Source organism: Somniosus microcephalus, chromosome 30 (genome assembly GCF_052327205.1).
Source record: "Somniosus microcephalus isolate GS21.2 chromosome 30, FLI_Smic_1.0, whole genome shotgun sequence".
In the NCBI taxonomy this organism is placed as follows: domain Eukaryota; kingdom Metazoa; phylum Chordata; class Chondrichthyes; order Squaliformes; family Somniosidae; genus Somniosus; species Somniosus microcephalus.
Window position 1 is genome coordinate 14,610,694 of NC_141016.1, and position 10,446 is coordinate 14,621,139.

At 44.1% G+C, this 10,446-nt stretch overlaps 1 protein-coding gene across 4 annotated transcripts in view; it reads left to right on the forward strand.

The window, feature by feature from the left end:
- The first annotated feature begins 4,334 nt into the window (after positions 1-4,334).
- The window catches only part of LOC147097931 (transcription factor COE2), a 362,047-nt gene continuing 355,935 nt past the window's right edge, over positions 4,335-10,446 (forward strand). Inside the window, exons 1-3 of one of the 4 annotated variants that reach the window (XM_085971014.1) lie at positions 4,335-4,466; positions 5,990-6,104; positions 10,258-10,446. The exon at positions 10,258-10,446 is cut by the window's right edge and continues 43 nt beyond it. The gene's annotated coding sequence lies outside the window, so the exon portion shown is untranslated. Of the gene's footprint in view, positions 4,467-5,135; positions 5,218-5,765; positions 5,901-5,989; positions 6,105-10,257 lie in introns of those variants that run through there. The other 3 variants (XM_085971015.1, XM_085971013.1, XM_085971016.1) reach the window with 3 other exon arrangements.

The following is a 10,446-nucleotide window of genomic DNA, read 5'->3' on the forward strand; positions in this document are numbered from 1 at the left end:
ATGTGTGGTGTTTCCCACCAGTTCGGAGAGATCTGGAACACATGGTGGGTAAACGGTATTATTTCTGGTTTATACTTCATGGGTACAAGAGTTGATTGTTCACTGATGTCCCACAGATGCTTTCTGCATGAGGTCAAGTTTCAGTTCATAGGAAGTGTGTGCTTGCTAATGAAAGGTAACATTTGCAGGAAGAATGAATAAAGAGTGCTGGGAAGGAGCCCAATTCTAACAATTGGAATTCCACAGTTTTAATGCCCTGGAAACAATACATTGGAGTAAAATTATTAAATAGTTAATATGTTTTACATTACGAGAAATATCTTATGATTCCATGTCATTCATGAAGAGTATGGTTATCTCAGAACACAGAACAGGACCCTGCAGGGCTGCACTAAACATTCAAAAGCTGAATGAAGTCCCTCATACGTATTGTAATGTATGCTCCATTTTAGAAGGATTCAGTTTGGGGTGAGTGGACCTTTTCTGTAGAGCTTTGTCCTTGCAAGAATAGAAGCTTTGAGTGTCCATCACACTCTTGCTAATTTTGCTGTTGTGGCCTTTTGGGACAATGGCTGTGATATTGCCCTTACTCTTCACAGGAATAACACCAATGTACATTGCAGTTGACTTGCTATGACCTATGCCGTTCCATTTCCAGAGCATGTACCTCTGTTGCTCCATGTCCAACTGTTTCCTTTCCTCCTGAACATCTAGCATTATTTTTCAAATATCAATTTCATACTTTTTTTTTAGTTCTTGGGATGTGGGAAACAATGATCAGGCCGCATTTATTGCCCATCCCTAGTTGCCCTGCCAAACACATGAGTCACATGTAGGATAGACCAGGTAAGGGAGCAAGTTCTTTCCCTGAAGCAGTTGGTTTCTTAGGACAATCCAGCATTGTTCCTGGTCATTTTACACAAATTACCAAATGTATTGAATTCGATTTCACAACTTGCCATGATCTCGTGACCTGTGGGTTCCTGTGACCACTGTACCCTTTGCAAGTAATTTTGGCCAAGGACACAGTATTAGTACTGGCCAGTGCCCATCACTCCAGAACCACAACATGTAGCCTGGTTTATTCACTAAGCTGCAGTATATACCTGATGAAGAACTACTAGGGAGCATAATTTCAGAATAAGGGGGCACCCTTTTAAATCGGAAATGAGGAGGAATTTCTTCTCTCAGAGGTTGGTGCATCTTTGGGATTCTCTTCCCCAGCGAGCTGTGGAGGCTGGGTCATTGAATATATTCAAGGTGGAAATAGACAGATTTTTGAACGATAAGGGAGTCGAGGGTTATGGGGAGCGGGCAGGGAAATGGAGTTGAGGCAAAGATTAGATCAGCCATGATCTTGTTGAATGGCGGAGCAGGCTCGAGGGGCCGAATGACCGACTCCTGCTCCTACGTCTTATGTTCTTATGTCAGGCCAGTGTCCTTTTGTTCCACTGGGGTTCCTGATTGAGAATATAGACTCCACATATTATAGTACAGTCCTAATAGATGCAGATAAACTACATCCTTATCCACACGTCCCCTTGATTGGTAAAGACTCATTTATGTCTCCAGCTCAGTTTTTATAGCCTGTGTGCCATCCATTAATGGAGATCAGTACCGAATGGTTTGTTTCCATTTGTATATATGGATGGCTGAAATCCTTGTGATGCTGGATTATTTTTGACGGTAATGCTGTATTGTCTCCCTTGTTTCCATCGGGGCTTCTTGTGTTCATAGCTGACTCTCAGCCAGCTGTGACTCAGTGGGTAGCACTCTCAAGAGCCTCTGAGTCAGAAGGTTGTGGCTTCAAGTCCTAGAAAAATCTAGGCTGACATTCAGTGCAGTGCTGAGGGAGTGCCGCACTGTCGGAGGTGCCGTCCTTTGGATGAGACGTTAAACCGAGGCCCCGTCTGCTCTCTCAGGTGGATGTAAAAGATCCCACGGCACTATATCAAAGAAGAGCAGGGGAGTTATCCCCAGTGTCCTGGCCAATATTTATCCCTTAATCAACACCACTGAAACAGATTATCTGGTCATTATCACATTGCTGTTTGTGGGAGCTTGCTGTGTGCAAATTGGCTGCCACGTTTCCTACATTACAACAGTGACTACACTTCAAAAGTGCTTCATTGGCTGTAAAGCACATTGGGACATCCTGAGGTTGTGAAAGACGTGATATAAATGCAAGCCTTTCTTTATTTCAGTCTGGGTTTCTTGTCTTCATTGAGTCTTCACCTGGATTTATTGGATTCCATTCCAAGTCTTGGACTGGGCTTACTTCATTCAATGATTTGGATGGTTTGGAATTATTGGAATCAATGTCAGCTATTGGCCTGGGTTTATTGGAATCAATACTAACTCTTGGCCTGGACTGACTAGATTCAGAATGGACACGAGGCCAGCCTTGTTGGAGTTACTGCTGAGTCTTGGCTTGAGCTTGTTTGATCCTTTCTTGAGTCATGCACTGGCCATGTTTGATTCCTTTGTCCAATCTCATGTTAAGCTTCTACTTTGATAGCCAGGAATAAATATAATGGCCCAAACACTGAGGTTTGGAGTTCTCCTCTGTCTTGGACTCAGTTGGGAGGACCCTGCTCCACCTGTCTCATCCCTTAAAGGAACCCTCAATTTCATAACTGTTAAAGTAGATTGGAGCAGAATTTATTTTCCATGTGTCCTTCATTTAGAATCTCACTATTAGCATTGCGGGATTGAGGAGGCAAGCCACAAAGTGAGGAAAATGTTTTTTTCCTGGTCTGTATTGCATTGGTTCGGTTGGCAACAGGGACCTGACAATTAATTGGCTTCAGTGTCCCGAATCTAGGGAAGGGAGTAAAAGAGAGGGTTTCTGCTCTTGATCTCTCTTGATTCCTGTTGGGAAAGTTTGGCTGTTGTGCCGTCTTTCGGATGAGGCGTTAAACCGAGGCCCCGTCTGCTCTCTCAGGTGGACGGAAAAGATCCCATGGCACTATATCGAAGAAGAGCAGGGGAGTTCTCCCCGGTGTCCTGGGCCAATGTTTATCCCTCAATCAACATCACTAAAAAACAGATTATCTGATCATTATCACATTGCTGTCTGCGGGAGCTTGCTGTGCGCAAATTGGCTGCCACGTTTCCTACATTACAACAGTGACTACACTCCAAAAGCACTTCATTGGCTGTAAAGCGCTTTGGGACGTCCGATGGTTGTGAAAGGGTGATCTTTCTTTCGTGCATTTGGAGACTCAAAAAAAGAGGGTTAGAAAATAAACGTATATATAGAAAGCTTCCCCCCCAGTGTGTAAATATGTGGCCTGGTGCAGTGCAGACCTGAGGTGAGCAGGGCCTGGGTTTGATCCCCGGCCTGTGCTGAGCTAACTGGTCTCAGCTGCTGTGGTCTTTGGGGGTGTTCAATTGGTCTTTCAAAGAGCCGGCATAGGCACGGTGGGCCGAAAGGCCTCCCTCTGTGCTGTAAGATTCTATGATCTCTATCTCACTGAATATATTTAAGAAGGAGATAGATAGATTTCTAGACACAAAAGGCATCAAGGGGTATGGGGAGAGAGCGGGAATATGGTATGGGGAGAGAGCGGGAATATGGTATGGGGAGAGAGCGGGAATATGGTATGGGGAGAGAGCGGGAATATGGTATGGGGAGAGAGCGGGAATATGGTATGGGGAGAGAGCGGGAATATAATATGGGGAGAGAGCGGGAATATGGTATGGGGAGAGAGCGGGAATATGGTATGGGGAGAGAGCGGGAATATGGTATGGGGAGAGAGCGGGAATATAATATGGGGAGAGAGCGGGAATATGGTATGGGGAGAGAGCGGGAATATAGTATTAAGATAGAGGATCAGCCATGATCATATTGAATGGCGGAGCAGGTTCGAAGGGCCGAATGGCCTACTCCTGCTCCTATTTTTCTATGTTTCTATCACTGGACTAGCGAAGGAAAAATAATCCTCTAGCATTCCCAGTACTGATCCGAAGAGTGATAACACTTCCAAAGTACTTCATTGGCTGTAAAGCGCTTTGGGGACATCCTGATGTCGTGCATGGCGCTATAGAAATGCAAGTCTCTTTTCCTTTCCTGCAGGAACTGTGCATCTGTGGGTGCCGGGAGGGGTACATGCTTTGACTGGCAAAGTTCCTCTGCGTCCGATTCTAAATTGCAGGCGGGGAACTCCTAAAATAAACGCCAATCAGGAAATCTCACCACACTGTGGGGACTGCAGTGATAGCTTGCCCCCCAACCTGAAAGAGCTGCTGACACTCTCTCCCCGTCTGCCCCCCCCCCCTACACACACACAGGAAGATTGGGCTTGAAGCAAGCCGAGGGCAACACACAGGACGAGAAGCTCGCAGCTCACCCCGCGCCCCGGTGCAGCAAGAGGAGCGAGGATAGCGCTGGCTAGCGGGAAGGGGAAAGTGCAGCTGGAAGCAGGCGGCGGGTCGCCGCCACTGTGTGGCGCTCGCCACCCTCGGTAAGAGCGCTGCTCCTTTTCACAAACACCTCCTGCGGGTTCCAGGAGGCACAACATCTGCTGAACAAAGGAGGCGAGGCGCGGGTTGACTTTGATTTGAGGGCAGAGTTTAACCCATTGATGCAACGTGGCTTGCAAAGCGCCGGCAAAGTCAATGAAGTGAATGCATTAATTAGAGTGGCGCTAAATCATTGCATATTAGAGCACTGAGAGAGTTTGTAGAGAGAACTCAATATACTGCCTAGGCGCAGGTGTGTATGTATCTATTTACCAGTGTACTTTTTGTATGAACCAATCTATGTGTTTCTGGCTGCCTATCAATTGTCTGTCTCTATCAGGGAAATTTTAAATGTTTCTGAAACGATTGAAATTCCGTCTCACTCTTTCTTGATCACATCATTACAGCCGGATTGAGACTTCGGGGGGCGGGAACACTGAATTGTGTTCCTAATTCATGGCAGATAGTTTTCCTGTTCAACTTGTTTTATTATGACTGCTGCAGACGTTGAAATCAACCTGAGTTGGGTGGGCGGGCGGGGAAATGACCTGAAATGGAGTAGTACAAATCGGCAAGAGGGAGAACTGAAAAAAGCAGGTCTTAAAAACAGCATCAATATAACGGCGTGAGTGATATCGATAACACGGGATGATGCCAAGGCGCGCAAAGGTGGAAAATTAACAGCAGCGTCGCTTCAAATCACAGCAGGAAAACACAAGACCACCCCCCCCCACTTAAAAAAAATCCGAATTGGTAAATAAATACCGTTTATTTTATAAAATCACAGCATGCCGTTAAATTCACTGGGTCTTCGGATTGAGGAGACTGGGTAGTGAGGGCTGTGGATAAGGACTGGACTTTGCCTTTTTGAAGATGATTATGAGGAAGGGGGCAGGAATGTCGTTTTTTTTTGCAAACTTTGAACAAACAGCCAAACATCGAGTGTATTTTACGAATAATTTATACGCCCCACATAAATAAATATCTAATCGGATCGATGAATGCAGTGAGTTCCAAAAAAAAACTGCGTGTAATGAAACTTCGCCCCAGGCTGTGACATAATCGTATCAGGAACAGCAGGAGGTCCAATTATCCCTCGCAGCTTTAATATTCAGCGTTTCTTCAGGGATATAAACTGCTGCCTGCTAATTGTAAGAGTGCATGTAAATACATAACGATTATTGAGGAGGAATGATTCAATCAATCTATGTATCTGCGTCCCCCCACCGTTTGTGTATGTGTGAAATCTGAAATAAATCCTTCCCCCCCCCAAACCCCCCCCCCCCGTGCCATTTATATCTCTCCCCATCTGTTGGGGGCAAAAATTAAAATAAAACTGTCAGCTAAACGCTTTGTCAGATCAGAATATGTTTAATTTGGTGCAAAAGTGAGGTGAGAACGAGCCGAGATCCGGGGCGAGTGCAGCATGGATTTTGGTAATATCTAGAATATTGATGATATTGTGAGTGTGTGTATGTGTCTTTCCGTCCACAATATCCTTACTTTCTTCTCTTGATTCCACAAGACCTGGCGCAACCGGCCTCACCAAAAAAGTGTCTGGAAATCCTGCGGGCGGCCACAATGATCTGACATCAGAAACGAAACGGAGTAAATAACAAGTTAATTACAGAAATTTTCAGGTCAGTTTGATAACCCATTATTATTATTATTATTATTTTTCGCGGCGCGGTTTTGGAGGGGAGGTGTGTAACTGACCTGAAATCGACAAGTGCATCTTTTTAAGGGGGGGGGGGGGGGGTGGAAGGAAAGTCAAACTCTGAATGGAGTGTGACTGGGGGCGCTGCGCTGTCCCAGATATATATTCTCCACATGCCCCAATTTCGAAATCATTATTTGTAATGTTAATCTACATTAGGTGAAAAAAAAATCACTGCCAACTATCAGACGGGACACGGGGTACTTGTGTAGACGTCTATCTGTTTAATCTATTGTAATGATCGGTGTATCTGGCCGCGCACGGAGTCACTAACTGTGTCCTGTGACTTGTCTTTAATGTTAAATCGACCTGTTAGATTTAATTTCCACCCGTTTCTGCAAATTGACGGGGAGACGACATTTAATCCTCCTGCACAACCTGCCACATATATTGTACCACTTTAGCCGCAGAATTATCAAATAATGTTCACTCCTCATTCATTATATAACACTTTAATTGATCATTTAAAAAAAAACTGGCTGAAGGACCGAGTGCAAGACACCACCAAAGTTGAAATGAGTAAGACTTAAGAACAAGCAGTGACCAAGATTGCGTTTTAAAAGTCTGTAGATTTTAGGAACTAAGGTTGAAAATATTGTGTCTGTGAGAAATCACCATATCACAGAATCACAGAAACCCCACAGTGCAGATAGAGGCCATTTCGGCCCATCGAGCCTGCACCGACACATATCCCACCCGATCCCCGTAACCCCTACACCAACACATATCCCACCCTATCCCTGTAACCCCACGTATTTAATCCCCCTAACACTAAGGGTCAATTTATCATAGCCAATCAACTTAACCCGCACATATGGGGCTTAAGAACATAATTTATATATAAATACATATACACATATATATGCATGTATATATTATATACCATATTGATATATTATTAATATATCATTTAATATAAAATAATAATCAGATAGTGGGAAAAGTTGCAGCTATTTTCTAAGTTTCAAAGGACGGGGCTATTTCTTGAAGCAGTTATCTATAACCATTACTATAATCGGTCTGGATCATTGTTATCCAGGTCTTTGCACGGTTTCCCTGTGGCAGCTGGCTGGGCCTGGCCAGGGTGACAGCGCCTCTGACCCGGGTGAATGTGAGTTGCCCCCCCCGATAATGGCCCGTAGACAGACGCTCCCTTCAGACCCCAGGCGCTGGCACACGCCTTCCCATTGTCCTCGGGCCTCGCACTTGCTTTCAATACGGGCGGGGAGGGGAAGGGGGGGGGGGGTGGGGGGTAGTGGAGGGGTGGAGGGAGTGGGGGAGCGATTAGCATTCTCCACACCCCCGGCACAAACAGACAAAATCCCATTGAAAACTGCCTTCAGATCGCGGCATTTTAACTATTATTTGAACAATGGGTAAACTCTCAACTGATTACTTTCGAGCAGATTACTCACAGAGTGCTGGCAGCTGTCCTTTCACTGCACTTCACTCCGTTGCATGATCTCACAAACAGCCTGTTTGTTTAACTATTGTCTCCACCAGCCAAGGTTTGCAGACACAACTGAGCGATTCTAAAATAATACCGGAATCAAAACAACACGAGATAGTTAACGTCGAAAGCAAAACCATCGAATTATGCTTTGCAGTAGATATTCGAGACATCAAATGGCTAATTAGGATCACAATCATTTAAAATATATCTATCGATTTCGGGGCAAAACAAATCACACTTAATCCGATAGCCAGGATTTACTTTCGTTAATCTAAATACTTTGCCTCTGTTTTTTTAAATTCTTGCCAGGTGAATTCATTAACATAACACACACATCTTAAAGTTTTCGACTTTAAAATCGTAATTATCTGAGCTCGACAACAATTTAAATGAGCCGAGAGCAGCTTTAACACATATATTCGGACTTCTTTACTGAAAGGGTGTTAGATGTTTGCAATGATCCGCCAGGTAAACCAGCCATGGAATCCACGCCACTGTTGGATGTGAGGCTTCGGGAGAAGGACTGAGTGTCCAGTATCCCGCCCTTGGCTTTCCCCTGTGTTTTTACAGGGCAATATTGTGAACTGGAATTCTATTGATCTTTCATCCAGAAACATTTTATTATTATTAATAATAAATCAGATAAATCTTTGTCCTGTCAAGTAAATATTATAGTTTCCAGCGAATATTATATATATATATATATAAAGTGACTAGAACATAAATCAGTTTTGGTAATTCTTCGATTGTTGTGTCTGGTCGATTTAATTATTTTATGTCTGAATTATTATTAATCTATTTTCATTTAAAAACATGAATGTCGGTTAAAGAAAAATCATAATTCAATATATGACGATCATAACGGCCTGGCGTTTACTGTAGGTTATTGTGTGATATATTTTTATTAAAGACTGACATAGATTCCTTATTCGTTATTCCCTGTGCTGTTCTGGGGTGACAGGATCTTGTACTCAATTTGTTAACTTCCGTCATAAAATGTCAGCTGGATTTGCCCCTTTAAGGGCTCTGGGTGACAGCTGAGGGTCGCTCCGGCAGATGGTCTGTGAGCAGAGTTCCATTGTGTGTCACGAAATCTGTTTGCATAGCAAGCGTCCCCCTTTCTGCGAACGCCTACCGTTCCGCGTTCAAAAGCGAACAGGGATATATTTTTTTAAAACCCCGGCCCAACAAAACTCCAATAAACAGCACGAATAAAGTCACTTTATTCTCACCGGTGCAACAGTTAAATGCAAAATGCCAATGAACAGTCAACAAAATGTGATTCAAATTGGCTGCAATTAATACACCGGGTGAAAGCGACCCTGTACCGCGGTTACTTGATCCGAACTCTCCCTTAACCGAACTCAGCTTTGAGTTTTGAATGCTTCGTGGAAATCAATCCTCGTCCCATTCCTATTCCCCTTCCCACCGTTTCCCAATTCCATCCTCGTCCAATTCCTAATCCCCTTCCCACCGTTTCCCAATTCCATCCCCGTCCTATTCTCATTCTCCATTCCCACCGTTTCCCAATTCCATCCTCGTCCAATTCCTAATCCCCTTCCCACCGCTTCCCAATTTCATCCCCGTCCCATTCCCATTCTCACCACTTCCCAATTCCATCCCCGTCCCATTCCTATTCCCCTTCCCACCGCTTCCCAATTTCATCCCCGTCCCATTCCCATTCTCCATTCTCACCGCTTCCCAATTCCATCCCCGTCCTATTCCTATTCCCCTTCCCACCGCTTCCCAATTCCATCCCATTCCCATTCTCCATTCCCACCGCTTCCCAATTCCATCCCCGTCCTATCCTCTCCGCCGTGTACCAGCGCCCGTGGCCAAACGACTTTACCACTGTTGTGAACCCGCTTCTTCCCTTAAAAACACAAAATGCCACCGATAACAGGCACCCAACCGATAACAGGCACCCAACCGATAACAGGCACCCAACCGATAACAGGCACCCAACCGACCCCCTCGTTCAGTGTCCAAAAATTCTGGCGATGAAACGATTACACATCGAAACAAATTTGTGGTTAAAAAGCGGAGAATTCCTCCAACCGGTTTGTTTAACAATTAAACCGATCTATTTCCCCCAAAATGTGTAAAAAAAGATGTCAAGTATAGAATATCTGGAAAGTGTTTTCCAATAAAAAGTTGATTTGAATTTATTACACAGCCACACTGTGCCTCGAACAATCTTTCTATCGGGTAACTATAATCAATGTAATAATATATGGGAAATGGATCTGTTGAACAGCAAACGGATATTTCTTGCCTGCTCTGTATATAAAAGATTTCAATGTACTATCTACATTCACTGAACCTGCTATATTGTGTATTACCCCTAATCATCATAACCTATATACTATATTATATATTATCTGTAATCACTAGACCTAAATTTATGATATTGTGATATATTCTCTCTAATCACTAAAGATAAATTCGAAAGTAGGTTAAAATCAGTGTTTGTGGGCGGGTTGAGGGGAGGAATTTAGGGCAGTCTCGCTCCCTTAGCAGCTTCCGAGCTGGTGTGGGCTGGAATTGTTTCAACCGAAACTTCGAAAGTAATTATTATAATTGCAATAATTGTTTTTAAACTATATTTGATTTTTGTTATAAGGAAAATGATATAGTGCAGCGTTAGCTGCGGCTAAGTGTGCGGGGCGAGGTGAGAGGAGTTAGTGTCAGGCTGGAGATCGACGTCGAACAGTTTTCAGCACAGAATCGGGTCAAAGTTTCGAGCTGCCCGCCTCAACTGAATGGACTCAGAATCAATCAAGGAATCAAAAAGGCATCGCGGTGAAAGGAG